Source organism: Rhipicephalus microplus, chromosome X (assembly GCF_043290135.1).
Source record: "Rhipicephalus microplus isolate Deutch F79 chromosome X, USDA_Rmic, whole genome shotgun sequence".
NCBI lineage: Eukaryota > Metazoa > Arthropoda > Arachnida > Ixodida > Ixodidae > Rhipicephalus > Rhipicephalus microplus.
Genome location: NC_134710.1, coordinates 149,581,011 through 149,590,907, shown reverse-complemented (window position 1 = coordinate 149,590,907; position 9,897 = coordinate 149,581,011). Strand labels below are relative to the sequence as shown.

Below are 9,897 nucleotides of genomic sequence, written 5' to 3'. Positions count from 1 at the left end.
CTATGTGACGTTGTGTGTGTGTGTGCTCTCCCTCTTTTTATTCTCTTTTTTTAATCCCTCCGTTCCTTTCACCATCACAGGATAGCAGACCGGTTACGCCAAATTGGTTACCATTCTTGCCTTTCATCCTCCTCTTTTTTTCCTTCCTTCTGATTTTCTGTTGCGTTTTTCCATGTCATTTTTAGTGTAAAGGATAACTATTCAGGTCACCAAAATACTACAGGCAGAAACTTTTTATCAGAGGTGGAGTTCTCCGAATAAGTGAGCATTCACAATTTTTCAAATCTTGTGTCTTGGGCACTTTTTCCCGAAACGCCTACATAATGGCATGCACGAAAGTTATGTAACATTTTCGTTTTGATTTTCACTGTGTTAAACACCAAGTTCCGCAAGTAAGAACAGCGCAGGCATACTTCCCAGTGATACCGAGAATAATAAAAAGAGAGAGAGAGAGAATAATGATGAAAGAAAAGCAGGGAGGTTAATCATGGCTGAGCCTGGTAGGATACCTTGCACTGGGGAGGGGGTAAGGGGAATAAAACTTAGAGAAATTACATAAAAAATTGGTTTGACTAAACTTTAGATTATCAAGGTTAGAATCAGGACAATGGGAACTGTATGGCATAGTAGATATTATTTTCATAAAGGCAAAGATTGTACAACTTGTAAAATGTTCCATAGACCACAAAGAGGACGTTGGACACATTACAAGAGACGACGAATGCTTTATTAAATTTAATGCTGGTAAAAATGGTAGTAATCAGAGTGGTAAGGCTACTCATATAAGATAAGCGATAAGTGGACGACACAGTAATGGTGAAAGCCGCGGAGTAAATTGTTCAGCAGGACTCGCATTTTGTCTATTTGATTAAGTTTGATTTTGGGTGACAGCGCAGGGAAAGACATGATGAAAAGTACGTAAGAAACGTCTCTTCCGTTCTTTTGTCCTAGGCTTTTCGCGTAGTTGCACAATATTTTTGCTAAATTATTTCAGAGAAGAAAATTAATATAGTAGGGGTTATCTTTAATAGTTCAATAAACGTCTTGCTGTCTTTGGCAATGTATGATGCTATATTATAAGGACATGAAATTTAAATGCTCAGTGTAGCATGTATATGTTTACCATGCTCGACTGCTCATCCGAAGGTCACAGGATCGAATCCTGGCTGCGGTGACCTCATTTCAATGGACGCAAGGAGCTAGAGGCACATTTGAATAGATTATCGTGCACGCTAAAAAAAACCCGGATTTGTCGAAATTTCTGGAGCCCTTCACCGCAGCTCCCCTCATCAACATATGGTGATTTTGGAACGGTAAACCCTGGCACCTATTATGATTGTTTATTTACTTTTCTTTACCGAATTAATTCGTATAACATAATGAATTTTTTTTGTTATGACCTGCCTTGCAGACCTGGTTATTTTCGTTTGCAAAGAAACGCATTGTGAACGAATGTAAAATTTGAGAGGTTCTTGAAGCTGCATCTGATGTATCATTCAAGCGTGCTAAATATTCGAACTTGTAATTTGTGTCCGAATCCATGAGTAATATTATGTTTCTTTTAGGTATGCAGCAAAATTATTAGTTTTTGATCATCGCTGAAGAAGAAAAAATGCAATTATTTCTTTGTTGTTAATGAGCTGTATTTGAAAGCTTAGAGATTTTCTCAAATGACTTTATCCCATAATCTCGCAACACTGATGCCTCCGGCGGAAGCAGATCATTGTTTTTATTATGCTGCTTTTTTGTATGAAACTGTCTTTTTAAAAAGTAAATAATAGTAATAAGCTGCAGATAGCAGACATAAGTGGCGTATGCCGCATTGAGCAAAATTCCACGATGGGCGTCCACAGTAAATGTTCTTTCGAACCAATCTTGGTTAATTTTACCAACGGGAGTATCATTCTGTCTTGCTTCAAGGAAGGCACCGAAGTTGCAGAGCGGGGAAGTATGCCGGTCGACACGGCAGAGATGTGTTATGTGTCCCGGATCCCATGCTTTGGTTCTTCCCACCTTCGAATCCACGGCTATTTCTACTCTTGTTTGTCGATGCCGGTAATCGGCTATCTTTTTTCTCTTGATTTTTACTATTTCTTTTTTTTGTCAGAATTTTTTATACACCCCGGTGAACAAACGTTCGAACAAGCGAGGTGGAAGGTGATAACGGCAGGGGTAAAGACACTGGTAGCATCAATATAACAAAAAATAACACAAAAAAAACTCCCCTTGCTGTTACACTTCAGAAGCCCGGGTGCTCGTTTGCTGACTTTCTGAGGACTTGTGAGCTGTATATTAAAGGCCCGGTCTTAAATAAACCTCCCTCAAGAAGAAACGCTCCGCTGGAAGGACAGTATTACGTTCCACGCTTCACTTACCGCTCAGTTTAGCTCGCTGCGTTGAAGCGAGGGTCGAATGCGGAAACGACTGCCTAAGAATGACTGAAGTTGGCGGCCGTAAAGTGCTAGCTGAATTCGTACCGCACGCTATATAAAGGACGTAGCTCACGAACATACAAACAGCGTGTTTCACTCCATTGTCTCTATAGCTCAACATAGCAGCCTCGGAGCGTCATGATGCCGTGACATACCGACATCCCCCCCCCCCCCTCCTGCAGGCGCCACTTTCTCCAGTCACGTATGCGGGCTGTTCTATAGAGCTCTCTCAGGTGAAAGCACAAGCCGGTAGCGCACAACAGTCACGTGGGCATATTGCCGAGAAAACCAGCAGCTTGAGTCGAGAGCAAATGACCAACAACACTAACGACCAAGTGGTGCTGCAGTATGAGTTTACTATGAGGGGAGTGCAAGAAATTTGTTTATTTTGGGACGGAAACTATTTTTTTTTGTTTCAAAACGAAATAACTAAGTTCAAATTAACTAGAAGCAAGGACAACGCACGCCGGTTGGATCCTATAGCCCACAGCCTCCTCAGCGACCTCCCAACAGTGGTCTGTCCTGTAATAAGGCTAATCGTCATCTTACTTATATAGCATTACTCTGTTACTATTATATTCTAATTAGTCACAAGAGTTCTAATGCTATAGCATTAAAAAGGTTCTCTTGCGGAAAATCAGGGCGTCAGCGTCGTTGGTTGTGGGCGAAAAATTGAGAAAGATGGAAATAAATTATTAACAAAAAATGTGGTTCGAATAACAGTTGAATCCAGGCCATTTGCGAGGCAAGCAGCTGTTCTTTCACGAATCCACTCTGTTGCTCGAAACTGCACAGAAAAAAACAACAACAATGAATGTCATTTAGTGGAAATAGTCTCCTTAACGCATATAGTATTTCGTGACAGAATTGTACAATCGTGCCAGGCCTCCAAACGTGCGAAGTGAGCAATGAATGAATGTTTTAAAGGCCCGCACAATAAACTACAAAGCGTTCAGATATATTAATTCATCATCAGCTGCAAAAGCATCAACAAAGCAAGCAGCTGCGTAGGGTCGAGTGTTTCGTAGGTTCAAGTGCATGCACTGAGAACCGAAGAAAGGCTAGACATTGAAAAGGCGATGAGCACGAGGTGATGTGCCCCGCACGCATCATGCATTGTGCGCATCAGGCTTACATTCTCGAAGACGAAGCTCGAGCGTCTTCCAATTTTTATCCGATTGGGGAGAAAAAGCCCTCCCCAAGCCTTGTACTACTACTATGTGGTTATGTAAATGAAAACGAAGAAAGAAGTGCCGCCCGTAACTGTTTATCATTACGATGACACCTCAACAGGTGGACCCGGGGAAGGGGTAGTGGGAGAAAAAGAGAAAGGTAAAAAGAAAAAAAAGAAGAAAAAGAAAGAAAAGCTCGCAATTGATCCGCGCCACGTACGCGCGCAAGGAAACACGGATGGAACACGCAGCCGACCGAGAAGACTGCCGAGAACGCCGGGGGCACAGTGATGCGGACAGTTTAACATGGGCAGGAAGAAGAGTGGGTGCGCCAGGCTAGATGGGAAGTCCGGTTATCCCAGCTGCATGGAGCTCACTGGAGGCGTAATCCGTGGTACTGCTATCACAGTTAAAGTCTAGGCTGCGTGGGATTACGCTTGCACCTTTTTTTATCGGTATAGGTACCCGCCAGCTTGACTTCCAGAGTCACAATTGATGCTTTTAATTTGTTTAAAGTACCTTACAGGTTCCACGAGGAACACACAGCGAAGCAACACGGCGAGACGAAAAAAGAAACGGTACACAACTGCGAAAAGAGTATGCAATAATAACGGGCTGGCAATGCAATGTAACAAATATAATTAAGTCGTTGGATACAGGACGAAGCCTGGGACTGTCGACAGGTCCTCTTTTCCACGTCAAATTTCCCACGAATGGTGAAGCACTGGCACACTCTAATCATGGTAACGTTTACGAAAGGTTACAACAGCAAGTAGCTTATTTTTTATAAGTTAAACGGCTGTTACAACAATTTCATTTCTGTAGTTTCTTCATTTTCCTCGCACATAAAGATTATAACGACAGTAGGATTCCATTTTAAAAGGTAAAACACCAAGATGGGGATTGTAAACTTCATATTGTAACTTATAAAAGTGCGATGACTCATCCGTCAGGGGCCTATACTATGGAACGGAAGTTTATTGATCAATGTGAATGTGTCAAATCACACGCTTTCTTGTTAAAGGCTGGCTTTAGCCCCACCGCGGTGGTCTAGTGGCCAAGGTACTGGGCTGCTGACTTGCAGCTCGTGGGATTTAATCCCGGCTGCGGCGGCTTCATTTCTGATGGAGGCGGAAATGTTGTAGGCCCGTGTGCTCAGCTTTGGGTGCACGTTGATGAACCACAGGTGGTCGAAATTAACCGGAGCCCTCCACTACGGCGTCTCTAATAATCATATGGTGGTTTTGGGACTTTAAACCCCACACATCAATCAATCAAAGACTGTCTTTAGCAGTTGAACAATGGATAATGTATAAAGATAACGAATTTTGAGAGCACAAAAGCAAATCATTGCTGCAGTGATTTTAAGTTACGGGATAATGTGGTAAGCGATGGTGGAGCATGAATTAGAACTGCAGTTAAATAAAGCTAGCCCGCTTCCAAAACACATAATTGAAGAAGTGGCATAAATTTCAAACAGACGTGGGCTTCTGCCCATGTCCACAAAAAGAAAATGCTTCCCAGTGTTGGTTAAGTACTCGCGATAAACAACTTCTTAAGTTGCTCTCGTATTCATTTTCCTTTCAGCCCGCGGGACTCACGTATTCACCCCCAGTAAGCTTCGTTGATAGCGGAGAAGATACACCAGATGTTCAATGGCAACACGATAAATTGCTGTGATCACACAAAAACCAACAAAATTAAAGTAACGATGCGATCGAAAAACTATAGTGTGGTGCAAGACAATTACATTCCAATATTGGCAATACAATTTAGTATCCGAATTTCCTTGTAGTCTTATGTAGTATTTTTTGCCTAATAATTTGCTGGCTGTAAAGTACAGCGAACGTCGCGTCACAACATTGCACCATACACGCTCAACCGCTATTCATTCGCAAACAGAAGAAACAGTTGCCGCCAAGTTCACAAAACAACAGGCGACAACCGCTGCAGTGAGTGCACATAGATGCGTGAGCTCATGGTGAGTCACAAATGTAGCGTCTTTCAGCACCGCTACGACTTCAAGAAAAGAGAGATGACGTCATTTCTCCAAGTCTTTACACAGCTTGAGGTGCATGCCGGGAAGATAATTCAAATGCGAAGCGGTTGGTGTGGCGGTTGAAGTTGCACTTAGATGCTGCTCTTTGCTTCATCGACTTAAGCAGGTTTCACTCTACCTGACGTGATGGCGTGCGGGGTCTAATCGTGTTTTGTGCGTGAATGGTGTGCAACTGGTGATACAGTAAGCAAAAACATCCATAAATGTGTGTGATCCACTACAAATGAGCCACGAGGCTCATTTGCAGTGGCTCATTTGTAATGGCCGTTGCGTCCGTTGTAACCGACGCAACGGCCGTTACAACAAGCTGCATGCCTTGTTGATTCTTCAGCTGTTTAGGACTCACAATTATCGAGCGTATTGCATCGATCGTTACGCCGACCAAATACAGCAGTGAATTGGATCTACAGGTAAGCAATATTCTCCCTTCAGTGCGTTATTTGCTTGTGTATATGCGTTCATGTCACATGTTTTACTGAATTAATGTTCATGCTTAAGCTACTGTAAGAGATTGATAATGTAAAGAATAACTCATATCATTCTTTAGTGCAGTGCATTGTTATCGGCAGTGTTCCCTCTGCTTTCGACCGTACAAAACGTATGTTTGGGTGAATATTATCAAACAGCCTACTTGGTTCATTTCTTATCATACCCGTTTATGTGAGAAGTGATTAGGGAAGGAAGTATCGTCTTTCTTACTGTCACGGTCTTCGTACCGTAAAATAGCTCCATGGTGTATGAGTACAGTGTGCGAGCTTGAGTGTTGGTGAGTATGCATGTGCGTGAGTGTTAGTGCGCTTGTGTTTTAACGCGATAGCGTTGAAGAGCTTGTTTTGCAGAAACTCCCGGGTCAGTGTTGGTGTTGGCGTCTTTGGATGAGCGAAAAATAATCATCGTATGCGTGACCGAAAAATCAAGAACGATGCAAATCGACACTAAATCCCAGAGGGAGCCAGAGTTGTTTTGGTCTGTGTAGGGATCGAGCCCGGGTCGTTTGCGTGGCAAGCGGATGTTCTACCACACGGCCACGCCTCCGCATGTGGAAACAGTGAAAAGAACTTCCTCTACTTGGAAATGCAGTGAACGTAACTTTCATGTTTCACAAACACACGCGTTTTGTGTATATGCTTCACAATGCAACATGAAATATTGCCGAGTACATGGCTAAGGTACTCGGCTGCTGACCCGCAGGTCGCGGGATGAAATCTCGGCTGCGGCGGCTGAATTTCCGATGGAGGCGGAAATGTTGTAGGCCCGTGTGCTCAGATTTGGGTGCACGTTAAAGAACCCCACGTGGTCGGAATTTCCGGAGCCCTCCACTACGGTGTCTCTCATAATCATATGGTGGTTTTGGGACGTTAAACCCCACATATCAATCTATAAACCTTTCATCTACTCCACTTTCCCTTTTCCTCCAGCGTAGGGTAGCCAACCGGACTGTTGTCTGGTTAACTTCCCTGCCTTCTCCCTCATGCATTCCTTCCCTCCTTCTTTCTTCAAGTAAGCTACAGGTGCAGCGTAGTTTGTCCAATAATATTGTTTTTGTTTATTCTCGTTTTACCTGCGGTGTGCATTTTATCAGCGTCCTATCTTGGTTTATGTAACACATCCGTGTTGGTTGGTAAAACGGCAACGGCCGTGTTTTCCTTCTCCGGTACTGGGTAATATTCCCCAATTTCTCTCTCTCTCTCTTTGTATATATATATATATATATATATATATATATATATATATATATATATATATATATATATATATATATATATATATATATATATATATATATATATATATATATATATATATATATATATATATATAAGGAGATATAACAGACAGTAATGCCAAGGAATGTACAGGGGAAGTTATTAACATTAATGGAATGTAAATAAGAAGAAAGAAAAGTGGATGAAAAAATTACCAACTGTAAGCAGGAATCGAACCTACGACCTTCGAATTACGCGTTCGATGCTCACACTCGTTGTTTGGCTTATAGATGGCGCTGACTGTCGCTCCTACTTCTAAATTCACAGATAAACCTAAAAAAGTGGATGGAGGGAGGGCCGCTGTAATAGCTCAGTGGTTAGAGCACCGAACGCGTAATTCGAAGGTCGTAGGTTCGATTTCTGCTTACAGCTGGTAATTTTTTTATCCACTTTTCTTTCTTCTTATTTACATTCCATTAATGTTAATAACTTCCCCTGTACATTCCTTGGCATTACTGTCAGTTATATCTCATTATTATTGTGTTAAAAACACGGAAAAACGAGCCCTTAGGTATACACTTCTTTCCTTATTTCATTGAACGAGGGTCTCGTACTGGCAGACTTGGTGTGTTTAGGTTGTATAAGAGGGACAATTAATCAGCTGCCCGCTCATAATAAGTTCACGTGCTACGTGACGCCAAACATGCGCATAAGAGTGTTTTCACACTCGTTGTTTGGCTTATAGATGGCGCTGACTGTCGCTCCTACTTCTAAATTCACAGATAAACCCAAAAAAGTGGATGGAGGGAGGGCCGCTGTAATAGCTCAGTGGTTAGAGCATCGAACGCGTAATTCGAAGGTCGTAGGTTCGATTCCTGCTTACAGTTGGTAATTTTTTCATCCACTTTTCTTTCTTCTTATTTACATTCCATTATTGTTAATAACTTCCCCTGTACATTCCTTGGCATTACTGTCTGTTATATCTCATTATTATTGTGTTAAAAACACGGAAAAACGAGCCCTAAGGTGTACACTTCTTTCCTTATTTCAATGAACGAGGGTCTCGTACTGGCAGACTTGGTGTGTTTAGGTTGTATAAGAGGGACAATTAATCAGCTGCCCGCTCATAATAAGTTCACGTGCTACGTGACGCCAAACATGCGCATAAGAGTGTTTTCACACTCGTTGTTTGGCTTATAGATGGCGCTGACTGTCGCTCCTACTTCTAAATTCACAGATAAACCCAAAAAAGTGGATGGAGGGAGGGCCGCTGTAATAGCTCAGTGGTTAGAGCATCGAACGCGTAATTCGAAGGTCGTAGGTTCGATTCCTGCTTACAGTTGGTAATTTTTTCATCCACTTTTCTTTCTTCTTATTTACATTCCATTAATGTTAATAACTTCCCCTGTACATTCCTTGGCATTACTGTCTGTTATATCTCATTATTATTGTGTTAAAAACACGGAAAAACGAGCCCTAAGGTATACACTTCTTTCCTTATTTCAATGAACGAGGGTCTCGTACTGGCAGACTTGGTGTGTTTAGGTTGTATAAGAGGGACAATTAATCAGCTGCCCGCTCATAATAAGTTCACGTGCTACGTGACGCCAAACATGCGCATAAGAGTGTTTTCACACTCGTTGTTTGGCTTATAGATGGCGCTGACTGTCGCTCCTACTTCTAAATTCACAGATAAACCCAAAAAAGTGAATGGAGGGAGGGCCGCTGTAATAGCTCAGTGGTTAGAGCATCGAACGCGTAATTCGAAGGTCGTAGGTTCGATTCCTGCTTACAGTTGGTAATTTTTTCATCCACTTTTCTTTCTTCTTATTTACATTCCATTAATGTTAATAACTTCCCCTGTACATTCCTTGGCATTACTGTCTGTTATATCTCATTATTATTGTGTTAAAAACACGGAAAAACGAGCCCTTAGGTATACACTTCTTTCCTTATTTCATTGAACGAGGGTCTCGTACTGGCAGACTTGGTGTGTTTAGGTTGTATAAGAGGGACAACTAATCAGCTGCCCGCTCATAATAAGTTCACGTGCTACGTGACGCCAAACATGCGCATAAGAGTGTTTTCACACTCGTTGTTTGGCTTATAGATGGCGCTGACTGTCGCTCCTACTTCTAAATTCACAGATAAACCCAAAAAAGTGGATGGAGGGAGGGCCGCTGTAATAGCTCAGTGGTTAGAGCATCGAACGCGTAATTCGAAGGTCGTAGGTTCGATTCCTGCTTACAGTTGGTAATTTTTTCATCCACTTTTCTTTCTTCTTATTTACATTCCATTAATGTTAATAACTTCCCCTGTACATTCCTTGGCATTACTGTCTGTTATATCTCATTATTATTGTGTTAAAAACACGGAAAAACGAGCCCTTAGGTATACACTTCTTTCCTTATATATATATATATATATATATATATATATATATATATATATATATATATATATATATATATGTCAATTTTGTTATCTGTATTATTGCTTTTCCTTTGCTGAGCTGACAGAGCTCTGCT

At 41.7% G+C, this 9,897-nt stretch overlaps 4 non-coding genes across 4 annotated transcripts; all 4 read left to right on the top strand.

Moving 5' to 3' along the window:
• The first annotated feature begins 8,183 nt into the window (after positions 1-8,183).
• Positions 8,184-8,256, top strand: TRNAT-CGU (transfer RNA threonine (anticodon CGU)). Its single transcript has one exon. It is a non-coding gene; the product is annotated as a tRNA-Thr (tRNA).
• Positions 8,257-8,638: 382 nt separating this feature from the next.
• Positions 8,639-8,711, top strand: TRNAT-CGU (transfer RNA threonine (anticodon CGU)). The gene has a single exon. It is a non-coding gene; the product is annotated as a tRNA-Thr (tRNA).
• A 382-nt stretch (positions 8,712-9,093) lies between these two features.
• TRNAT-CGU (transfer RNA threonine (anticodon CGU)) lies at positions 9,094-9,166 on the top strand. The gene has a single exon. It is a non-coding gene; the product is annotated as a tRNA-Thr (tRNA).
• Positions 9,167-9,548: 382 nt separating this feature from the next.
• On the top strand, positions 9,549-9,621 carry TRNAT-CGU (transfer RNA threonine (anticodon CGU)). The gene has a single exon. It is a non-coding gene; the product is annotated as a tRNA-Thr (tRNA).
• The last annotated feature ends 276 nt before the right edge of the window (positions 9,622-9,897 follow it).